The sequence below is a fragment of the Leptosomus discolor genome, chromosome 3, assembly GCF_034619465.1.
Source record: "Leptosomus discolor isolate bLepDis1 chromosome 3, bLepDis1.hap2, whole genome shotgun sequence".
NCBI classification, from domain to species: Eukaryota; Metazoa; Chordata; class Aves; order Leptosomiformes; family Leptosomidae; genus Leptosomus; species Leptosomus discolor.
The window spans coordinates 3,494,279-3,506,537 of record NC_141393.1 but is presented as its reverse complement, the minus strand read 5'-3'; positions in this window follow the sequence as shown (position 1 = coordinate 3,506,537).

The window sequence follows — 12,259 nt, the reverse complement described above, 5'->3', positions numbered from 1 at the left end:
TGTCCACTGGCATCCCAATCTGAGGCGAATCCAACAGCTGGCTTGGGCTAAAATGGAAAGGTTCATCCTCACCTTCCCCAGGACCACCCCACCCATTAGGAAACAGGCATTTCCCTGTGTGGGGAGGAGAAGGCCTGGGGTCTTCGCTGGCCCCACGACAGAGTTGTCCTCAGGGCATGGCTTTTCTCTGGTCACAGCAGCCGACGCAGCGTGAGGCTGGGATGCACCGCGGGTGGCCGGGAGCTGGGAAGGTACAGAGAAACCTTCTGCCAGACCCACAGAGAGGGAGCGAGGGAGAAGCATGGCTACAAACTCATTATTTGCAGACAAAAAGCGTGCAGGATCCGGCCTGACCCCTCATTACACACGTCTGAGGAGGGATGTGCGTATTAAAATAATCCCTTCAAAGAGACCGGTGAGGAGGGAGCACTGAAGTATTGATGAGCCAAGCTGCCACGGGGATTGATCTTGATGCATTTGTGAATTTTATTAATAACTTTAGAGAGGGCACACAGCACCACTGCACGCAAATGCATCCCCCTTGCTGGGCTGTGAGATGTCCCCATCCGAGGACGAGCCAGAGGTCCCCTCATCTGACCCCAGGCTGGCACATCTCTCGCCCCACCAGGACGGCTCTGCCTCTCTAAGGCCCAGAGACTTGTCTTGCACTCTTAAGGGCTTGAAAACAGAGGCACAAACTACTAACAAGGGCAGAATTTGATGCTGTAAACAAATACCAATTAAAATTGGAGGGGGAAAAAAGAAAATAAGGGGCATCAAGCAGAGGTTCAAGAAGATTTCAGCTTTGTCTCCTCTGGGTTTATCCAAGCAACAGCATGGGAATGCCCCACGTCCCCGTCTTTACGTCCCCTCTCCTCCCAGCCCGGGTCAGCCTTTGCTCCTACACAGCACCTCAGCACCCACGAGGGGCGTTCACAGCTCCTGACCCGGAGCAGCTCTGCTCAGCTCTGCTGTTCTCCGTGATTCTCGCCCTGATACAGCTCAGAGGATTTCAGGACTCTGGCGGGAGGCGCGCTGCCTTGTTTCCAGACTGTCTTGGCTCTGCTTTCCTCCCTGGGCTTTACAGGTAAATCAGATGGCTATCAACAAGGGTTTAACATGTCCAGTTTAAAATGCCCCCAGTCCTTCCTGCAGATAAGTCAGGGTCTGGTGGGGCAAGCAGCACCCAGCCCCGCACCTCCCGGGCAGGGGTTTGAAATAGCTGAGTTGCTCCTGGAGAAGGGGTGGGCTGGATGGAGGGTCTGCAGGGCCTGCCTGGCTGCCAGGCTGTGTCAAAACCCCTCTGTCCTGCGGGGAAGCCGCTTTCCCAATCCCCTTTGCATTCCTGCCTGACTTATCTGGTAAATAGCTCAAGCCTTGGAGAGATATGGCATGTCAGAAGATCCCAGGTGAGATCTGCGGGCTCAGAGGGACACCAGCCACCCTCAAAGACCACATGGAGGACCTGATCCAGCACCAGCAGAGATGCTCCTCACCCCGTTGACTGAAGCAAGCACCAGCTCTCTGCATCGACAAATATTACTGGAGTCACTGAAAATTTCACCATGTGTAAAGAATTTATCGTCACAAAACACTAGGAAGCCCAAACCATCCTGTTGTACCCATTTTACAGGCAGAGAGAGAACGGCTGAAGGAATCCCCTGGTCTGCAGTGGGATCTCCCCTCACTGTGCCCCTGCCCTTACCATCCTCGTTCTCAAAGCAAAGACTGCCCAGGCCCATGGGACCTCCCCATCCCACACGTCTGGGCAAAGAGAACAGGAGGAGAGAAAAAAAATATCATTTATTTTCAGGATCGCTTCCAAGCCTGGATTGTCCTCTCCTCCCCCTGTTTTTTCAAAGGCACATCTCCATCTCACTTGGCTCCTTCAAAGCAAAGCTCTGCCACCAAAGCCATGCCTGGTCCCCGTGCAGAGGCACCTGCACCTCCACCGTAGGGCACACCGCGTCCATCCCCAGCCCAGGAGCCCCCCAGCTCCTCCCAGAGCTGCAGCCTCCCCAGTTAGCAGAGCTGTTGGTCTCCATTCAGCTCTTTACTCAGCCTCTGACCCCTGCACTCGTAAATCCTGGAAATGCACGTGGTGAGCAACCAGACCGGTGTCATCTGGGACCGCTCTGACTCACCGATGACAGACCCAAAACAGGGGAGGAGGGGGACAGCCTAAAAACACCAGGCAGCAGTGATTTACAGCCTGGCTTTCCAGCTGCTGCTACCCACTAGCCCCAAGGTGACGCTGCCTACAGAGGAAGAAAATTTATAGGGCCAAAGCTCTTTCCTCCCACACCTCCACTCTCCTGGAGGTGACACGGAGCTGCGCTCGCATGATGGCCAGCCCCCAGCCAGCGAGCTGGAGAGCATCCAGAAAGAGCATCCCCCACACATGGTGCACATCACTCTCAAACTGGGAATAGAGGGCTACTGTGTCTTGGGCTGCGTGGGAAGGGTGGCTCCTCCTCCTCTTCCTCCCCATTTATCCATCGTTTTCAAGACCATCTCCCCAGGGCTGGTAGCAGTCCCTTCTAGCTGATTATCCTCAGACTCTGAAACTTGCTCAAAAAGCCTGGCAAGGCCAAACTTGTGGGTGAGGAGCCTGCACTGGCTGGCCTGGCTGCAGCAGATTGGACATTGCCCAGCCAGACCGTGCCTCCCACCCCAGAGACCCCTGCTTGGCACTTAATTTTTAAGCAAGACGCTGCCTTAATCGCATCCAGCGTCAGAGGGAGACGGTGACACACCACACAGCTCAAATCCTGGCCATGGTCTATCAGCTAAAAGCAGGGTGTTACCTTCCCAGACAGGCTCGCTGCTCTCCTCTCCCCATGGCGTGACTCTCCTCCTGGGCTGTATTCGAACCCCTCGTCCCCAGGGCCGTGAATTATAGTGATGCACAGGCCAGGATTAGGGACTCGGAGGGGGATTTGCAATTCAGAGCAGCCCCAAGACTGAATGAGACACCTCAGGCCAGCAAACGGGAGAGGGCAAAACCTGAGACACGGCCAGTCAGCACCGAGAGCAAACACGCCCTTGGGTGCTCAACCAGTCGGATGCAAAGAGGCGAGCACCCTGTCAGAGCCTCAGCCAACCATGAGGCCCTGGCCCTTGCCACGGGGCACCCCATTCATCCCCGTGGTGGATGCAGGTGCCCCATGGGATGCTGCAGAGCTGGAGGGGATACACGAGGGCGGGATGCACAAGGGTGGGATACCTTCTCTGAGATCAAGCTCGACCCCTGCTGAGCAATCCCATGGGATGATGAAGGATTTGGGTGGATTTGGGGAGTCAGAGCCAGCAGCACTTGTGAGCCAGAAAACCTTTCTGGTAAAATAAGGCTCCAGAAGCTCCATCTGACAGTGCTTTTTTGGGTTTACTGATGAAGGTCTGCAGGTACCCAGATGGGAAAGGATTCCTGTCAGGTTCTTCCTCCTCAGCCTTGAAGAAAATAATTGCATGGCAAGAGTGAGCAGATGACACAGGACAAATTAACTTGGGAGATAAAGTACAAGGGGCGATCTTTAATGAGGTGAGAAGGAGGTTAGAAGTATTGACTACCTCGAGTGTGAGGGAAACGACAAATAGACCCATCAGTGAGAGATCTGAGGCAGGTTTTCATCCAAATATTGGCAGCGATTGAGACAGCTTATGCTTCCCAGAGCCATATGAGCAGTGAAAAGCCGGTCCTGTGCAGAAACCACAAACAGGAAAGAAGAGAGGCTCCAAAATCCAGAATTTGTGAGGGTTTTGTGTGGGTATTTTTGTAAGGCAGATGAAGGGAAAAGAAAAATAAATCACAGTAGAGAAGCCTACCCCCATTGACACTTTTTTGCGCTACTAAGGCTCTACCTTGTACCGCCGGACAGCCCCAGGATGCAAGGCAGCTCTCAGAGGTGCTAGTGCCACCTTCTGTTTGGGTGGCCATGAAGCTCATCGGAGCACTAGGTCTGAAGTCGCACAGGTGACCTGGAAAAGTGGCTGAAAGCTGGTCCTGGGGGGACTTCAGAGGAGGCAACAGATGCTGAACCTTCCTGTGTGATAAATATTGCAGGAGAGCCTTGATTTTCTTTTGCAGATGTCTCCACACGGCTTGGGAGCAGGGTTCAGAGTGAAATAGTCCACACATGGGTTGAAAATGCCCAAGGCACAGAGGTGTGCAGGCAGGAGACACTGTAAAGACCAGGACTACCACATGGCAGAGACCAGTGAGGGGTCACCAGAGGGATGGAGAAGGTGATTTGGGATTTCTCACAAGGCAAGAACTAAGAGGCAGCTGGAGGAGTTACCAGTTTAAAACTGACTGAAGGACAGACCCACCGCTAAATTGTGGAATTTGCTGGGCAGGACACTGTGGAGACCAAAAACATTCATAAATTCAGAAAGGGAAAAGATAGGTTCACAAATGATAGCTCTACCAGAAGTCTTTAAGCGTGAGGTTCCCAGTGCAGCTTCTTCAGCCCTGATACCACGGACCTCATCGATGGCCACGTGGGGGTCTCACAGCTGTTTGCTTCATCCCTTACTGCCAGAGAGAAGATGCTCACCTACAGGGGCTTATCAGACGCATGACATGGTTAGCCCTGAACAAAAAGCCAGCTCTGTTGGTGACGGTGCTCCAAGGAAGGCAAAAATTTGGGAACAAGGTTGGGATGTGCTGGTTTGCAGCTACCCCAAGAAGAAAGGGAGAACAGCATCTCATCCCAGCAGCAAAGCAGTGCCCATTAGCTCCCACCAGCTGGCAGGACACAGACTCTTGCTTTGCCCAGCCTAAGATGGTCTTGAGTAGCATCACCTGAAGGAAAATGCCCAAATGATCTTGTTACAGCAGCAGGCTAGGTATCCCTTGCCAGACTTCCAAGATATGCCAGAATGCCAAGATATTCCTTGTCTGCTCTCAGCTGCGCTCCTAGACAGAGGAAAATGCTCCTGGTACCTGCTTAGAAGGGCTGGGAAACATTTTGGGTAGCTTGGTCTCCTGCCAGTCTTCTTGAGGAACGGGATCGCTGACCCAGGTCTGCACTGGAGATGCTCATCCCTGTACAAATACAGAAAAAGATACCTAAGAGATTTCAGCAGGAGGCACATTTGTGCCAAATGCTTAGAAAAAGCCCTAGAAATCAGGGCACATCGACGTTTTGGCTGACGCTGCCAACCAGGCAAGAGCTTTCCAGTGAAGGACCGGCGGCAGCGGAGCCAAGGCTCGACACAGGAGGAGGGCTGGGAGCTGCCCGGCTGCCCACTCTGCCAACCTGCTGCCAAGGTTTTCAAGCCAGGAGGGTTTTTTTTCGTTCTGTTGGAGCCAAACGATCGTGATCTTGCAACGATAAACGGGGTTTGATCCAATGCCCACGCACCAAGGTAACGTGCTGGCAAAATCCCGATTCACTGACTCCGCAGCACTCGTTCCAACAAAGTGCATCAACAAGTGTCGAATTTTGGGGGGAACCAAAGTCCAGCGCCGACAATCATCTCTGTGACATTTATGAGGTCCGTTCACGCTACGAGCAGGTCTCTTTTTGAAGAGGGTGATGAAACAAAGCCTTACAAGGTGAGAGACAGAGGATGACAACCTCAGCTGGTTCAACAGTTTCTTTCCAAAACAAGGAAATCTACAAGTGTGATCACTTTGGTTCAATAAACAAAAAAATAGGCAACTCAGCACTGGTCTGTTTTAAATGTACGTGTTCGTGTTGACGGTGTCAATAACAAATGTAATTATTTAAAGGCTCCTACGCATATCAGGGCAGGGAAAACTGCAGATGTCGCAACCCTACGAGTATTCTTCTTTATGCCTGCCATTAAATCAATTTAAAGTTCCCATCTCAATATATCAGAATTAATGATGCGCTTTCAGGCAGAGATTACTGGAAGAGGACCTTCGTTCCATCTTGCACAGGTCTGGCTAAAGGATTGTCCCGTCTCCAGTGCCCGTACCAGGAGGGTGATGCAGAGCCCAGGCAGGGACCAGGGTGTCAGGGGGCAGATTCTGCATCACTCTGTGGCCACTTGTGCCCTGAAAGGTCGCTCCTGGGCTCTGCCCCACAAACAGGGCACTGAGCATCTCTTATCCACAGAAGTCTGGGATGGGATGGGATAGACTATTTCAGTTCGAAGGGACCCGCAGTGATCATCTAGTCCAACTGCCTGGCCACTTCTGGTCTGACCAAAAATTAAAGCAAATTATTGAGGGCGTTGTCCAAATGCCTCTTAAACACTGACAGGCTTGGGGCATCGACCACCTCTCTAGGAAGCCTGTTCTCCCTGCACACACCCCACTACAGCAGAAGTGTAGTCATTCCTGCTGAGAAGAAAAGTCCATTCCTGGTGCACTTCAGACCCATGTCATGTGCTTGGGAGTTTTTCTTGGTGTTTTGATTTTTTTTTAATATTTTTTTTTTTTTAAAGAAACAATCAGGTTTGGAAAGTCCCAGGAAATAAATCCAAGAAATTGCTGACAACTGTCCCGCTGTAATTGAGTGAGAACACAGAGCTCAGCGCTATAGATTCCCAGAAATAAGGTCCAGATGTGGCTCTCCACGGTGGCGCAGCCAAGCCACAACCCCTGAAATGATTATCCCTGCCAGTGGGAAACTTCCCCAGCGCCCCTTCCAGCCACGCACAGTGGCAGACGATGCCCAAAACAACACCCAGCCAAAGACTTGAGAAAACACAGGGTTGGCAGCAGAGCCTGGAGGGGCCCTGCAGTCCCTAACGTTGAAGGTCTGCAGCAGAGATATTGGAAGCAAACTCATTTGATCCACACAAAGCCCAGATTTCTCACCTAGTGGTCCCCAGACTGTCCCCCCCCTCCAGCCCAGGACACAGCTAGGGAAGAGACAACCCTACAGGCACCACACCGGTCTGGGATAAGAGCGTGCACCGGCAGCAGCCGTGCACACAGCGAAGGACTGTGATTACAGGTACACCAGCACGCGTATGGGGAAAACCCAGCACAGCTCAAGTCAACAGGAGGGTCAATAACTGCTCCAGTGAGTCTGTCTTCAGCTTTTCCATGCCAGAAAACGTTGCCCTTACACTATCTCCTGGTTATCCTTTTATACAAGACCTTGTTCTCCATCTGTTGTGTTTGCAGAGGTGGCAATGAGCATCAGTGGCGACGGGGGTTTGCACAGGCCGCAGCTGGGACACTTTGACATCGTTGTGTTGCGGTCAAATACTCAGCATACACTGATTAGAAGTGGCACACAGAGGCCCACCTGGCTGGCACCCTTTAGGATGGTTGCAACGGTGGGTCTGCAGTGATCCCTCAGCCCCTGCAAAGCCAGCGTTGACAGCTCAGAAGCACTAACAGTCTCCAACGTGGGAGCAGAGTGCCTAAGACTTAAAAAAAAAAAAAAAAAAAAAAAACACACACCCAAAAAACCCCAAAATCCCCAAACCACTCCACTAGTTCCAATTGGGCTGCAATCTTCCAGTCCAGCTATTGAGCACCACAGCAAGATGCAGCAAGCAATTAGCCCGGCTCTCCGGAGCAGAGGTGCTGACACAGAGAGCAAAGGCTCACCAGGCAGAGCGGTGCACAGGGCTGCTGGATGACCCTGGGAGAAGAGCCAAGCAGGAAACACTACCTGCAGAAGCGAGAAGTGTATCTTGGTTACGAATCCCAGCACGAAGCCTGTTAGATCTGAGTTTTCTTTCCAGCTCTGTCACAGGTGCCTTGCAAACTCTCGGGCGTACCGCTTTGTTTTTGTGGAAGCACAGAATGGTTTGGGCTGGAAGGGACCTTCACAGACCATCCAGTCCAACCCCCTGCGGCGAGCAGGGCCATCTTCAGCTGGATCAGGTTGCTCAGAGCCCCGTCCAACCTGATCTGGAGTGTTTACAGGGATGGGGCTTCTACCACCTCTCTGGGCAGCCTCTGCCAGTGCTTCACCACCCTCTTTGTAACGAATTTCTCCCTTATATCTAGTCCAAATCTACCCTCCTTCAGTTTAAAACCATTACCCCTTGTCTCATCGCTACAGCAGACACCTCTTCCTTTCCCCAAGGTGAGGCAGTTGTCTCACCTTGCTCAGTTATACCCAGGCACCGCCTTTGCGACAGGTCCCCCCTCCAGAAGAGCAGCTGAGCTGGAGGATGCAGCAAAGCTGATATAACCCTCTCTGTCCTCTGGCTGAGGAAATGAAAACGATGGGGACACTGAGAAGTCCTGTGTCCCCCCCCTCCAGCTGAGTCCCAGCTGCCCTTAGAGGTCAGAGCAACCCCACCAGGCAGGCTGTGGTCTGCCGTGGGGAGAGCCAGGGGTCTGTACAAGGATGGGGAAAGGAATGCCCCCTCCCCAAATCACAGCCTGCTTTTTCTTCTCCAATATCAAACATGAAGAACATAACCCTGGGGTTAGGGGGAAGGAGAAAAAAAAAAAGTCCCTCCCTCTGCTCCAGTGCAAACTCAGCCTGTGAAAACCAGATGGCCAACCAGTAAAGCTAGGCTGGCTCTCCAAACACCATCAGGCTGGTGCAAATCACATGGTTCTGACAGCAGATGGTCCTTTCGCCAGGAGTGTCTGCCCAGCCTTGCCCTCCCCATGTGTTTTCTGCAGACAGATTGCTCTGCACATCCACGAGCCCCACGCCAGCCCACGGAGCACCTGAAGCACGGCAGCTCCAGCCTCGGAGCCCCCAGGCACTTCTCTCATCCTTTACGGGGTGTAACGAGGCATTCCCCTCTCCTCACCGTGCGCGGCGAACCACTTCAGGAGAAAAACTTCCTGAAACCAGCAGATGTGCTGGCATTGTTTAAGCTGGGAGTGAAAACGTCACCTGCCAGCCAGGCTTGCCCTGCAGCCCTCCTGCCTCCCTGGCCAGCTGGCGATGTCCCCTGTCCTGGGTTACAGTGTAAAATGTACCAAAAGAAAAAAAAAAATATTCTATTACCATCTTCAGGAGCTGTTGAGACCAGGTGGGGCGGTGCTCCCTGCCTCCCCCCTCTGGACTATCTCCTGTTACTGGGCACAACAATGCCTTATCGCCTGACCCATCGGTAACTCGCTCCTGGACTATCTCCTGTTCATGGCCCATCAAGGAACTGCCTCACGACTCCCCATCCCATGGTGAGATGCTCCACCCGGGGGGAAGGAGCCAAGCAGTCCATGACAAATAAAAACTGAGATCTCCAACACCCTAGCAGCCTTCTTCCACTGGATTCCCAGAGGAGTTTTTCCCCCCACTGGAGTTCCAGAGGACAAGAGCTACCTACCTACCACTGGACCTTCGGAGGAAGACCAGACCCTTTTACCTGATCGCTGCTTCCACAGCACTACACTCATCGCTTCAGGAGGACTGCAGCCAGCATCTTATCGGACTGCTACTGCCACCCTAACAGGGGGTCAGGTTGTATTGCTGACTCTGTCAGTGTAAACCAGGGGGTTGTTTGTTTTTCCCTGCCTTGTGTTTTATATATATATATTAGTAAAGAACTGTTATTCCTATTCCCCATATCTTTGCCTGAAGGCCTGTTAATTTCAAAATCATAGTAATTTGGAGGGAAGGGGGTTGCACTTTCCATTTCAAGGGAGGCTCCTGCCTTCCTCCCCAGACATCTGTCTTTCAAACCAAGACATCCCCCCAGCATTGCAGCTCTGCTCCACCTTCCCAGACACCACACATCTGGGTTTCTTATATCTTAAAAGGCCACACAAACGGGCCAGTGGACACCTCTCCCATCCATCCACCCAGGAAGAGCTGAGTGCACATTTCAATTCAATCCCCAGCGAGCTGAGCCCCAGCGGCAGGGCAGACAGAAGGGCGTTCGGGCGCTGCGATGCCCCGTTACAAATCCCCGTCTGTCAGAGGCTGCGCAGGACAGGGGATGGTCTCCCCCTCCCCACGGCGGGGCTGGGAGGCAAGTTGTGGGCATGGGGATGCCGCCTGGGCCACCAAACACCCCCGCTGCTCTTCGTCCACCTGCCGTGGCAGAGGACTCGACGCAAGGCACCACGCAGCCGGGTCTCCGGGATGGCTGATGGTTGCTCCTGGAAGCACAACTCCAGGCTAACCCTGGGCCATCTGACAAGGGTAGTCCAGGGAATCCCTGTTCATCCATTTCTAATTTGGGCACCCGCTCCTCTCCGCCTGCCCTGACGGGTAAGGGGGTTGCCCTTTTATTTCCAAAGCTTAAACGACCTCTTTCCTTCTGGAAAACCTGCAGCTCTTCACTAAGTGTATTGAAGTTCCCAAACAAAGAGTGAGGCCTGTGAGTAAAACAGCCTCTCTCACAGCCAAACCCTTTCCCTGCAATGCTGCATGTGGTTCCCAGGGCCTTTTTCTATGCTCTTCGTTCAAGGAAAACCTCCTGCTGCCGTTATTCCCCTGGCTGGGAAGCGTTCTTCTAACTGGGAGACTTACTCCCTGTGCAGCAGAGGAGATTTACTCCCCATATTCCACAAGAGGGATTATCTCCAGTTGCCATTATTCCCTTATCAATAATTCACCGTGCAGCCACACTCCGGATCGCGCCTGTGCTGCCTGCATAGTTCCTAAGCCCAGCGCTGGCTGAAAGAGCAGCCGTGAGTAATCGCGTCTCCTCTGATATTGCTTCTGCTCTCAGCGAAGCAGAACAAGTAACTCACACTGCAAATGAGTCATGTCCCCTGGAAGCTTCTCATTTTAGCATCCCGTCGAGGAGAGCGGCTTTGCCGAAGCACCTGCTAAGGACTGCAAGCCCTTGGCATTTAAATAAACAAATAAAGGGAAGATAATTAAACTCCATATTTCAATCTTATAGGAGGAGTTCATATAAAGGGACTCTTTCTCCTTCCAGAAAATCCAATACAACGAAATGATTAAAACAGAAAAGCAGACAATAAAACCTGAGGAGGAGAGACCAGACAAGCTCTTGTGAATACAGATCGCACGCTGAAGTCTTGATCAAGGCTCACTCACTCCCCCGTCAGAAATACAAGCTTGTTGCCGTTCCCATTTATCTCTCTCAGAATAACAACTGTGGTGTGCACAAAGCTGAGGATTAAAACAGCATCATTTCTTCAGCAAGAGCCCATTTGACTCATTTATCCTGCACACACACACAATACACATGCACAAATGCCTCATTTCCCGCTGAAGAGATGATCATCGGCGTGCGTGATACGGTCTCAGCACACGAGCCTGCCATCTCTGATTAAAACCTAACCATTAGAGTGATTTATGGCTCCAAAGGTGCACAAGTCTTCCTTTGTGACTAAACCGGGCACCGGGTGAGAGATGGAAGATGATCTGCCCCTTCAGCTTCACCGGGAACCTCCACAACCACAGCTGGGATGAACCATCTCGGGTATCCGAGACATCTGTGCAGTCATTGCCTGAACCTTTCATCTTCCAGGCCGGCTTTTCTTCAAAACACCCTGCCAGAGAACCGAGCCAGACAGCAGTTGAGTGCTCCTCGATCCAGCCCCCATGGATCTGCCTCCCACGGGTTTATTGGCACATCACTCCCCAGGAGATGTGCCCCTCGTTTCTCTGTTTACCTGCATGTTTTGACACATTGCTTCGCAAATCCTTCCGCGGGAGAGCGGGAAACATCGCTCTGTGGGACAGCAGGATGCTCTCCAGGATGGTTTGAACAAGGCAGAGGGCAACAGATAGGACTATGGCAGCTGGGAAAAGACTTCTTGAGGGCAGTTCCCCGTTGCACGGCCGGTGCCATCAGCACATGTAGGTAAAGCTGAAAATACAAACCCCAAAACGTTGGCTTTTCAGCCCTCCAGGCTTACTTACCTGCCCTGAGCATCTCCGATAGCAGTCCGCGACCCTGCCTGCAGCAGCGATGGAAGCCTGGGAAGACGGCTCTGCCGTGAGGCAGCCGGGTGTCAAGATCGACCCTGGGGACAGCGTGGCCATCATCAGAGACAAGTAGCTGTTAGAGACATCAGAGCTCTGGAGCCAGGCTTTTTTTTTTTTTCCTTTGGAGGAGAATGACCAGGGCCAGAGCCCCGTGGGGGCTCTTAGGCAACAGCAAAGCAAAGCCTCCGTGCCCCCAGGCCTGCGGATAACCCATCCCATGCACCGCTGTGACTCACGCCTGTGCAAGCACGCATGCAGCCGTGGGCACCCCTTCCTATTACTTCTAGCTGGGTGAAATTAAATGGGGAAGAAATTCAGTTAAGAAGGTCTTGTCTAACACCAAGGGATCCTTTGGAGTCATCCTCTGGAGCCGTTGACAGGTCTGATGGGACTAGCAGCCCCCCTGCTCCCTCCCTCCCCAGCCGCCAGCTCGGGAAGCCTGTGGCCGC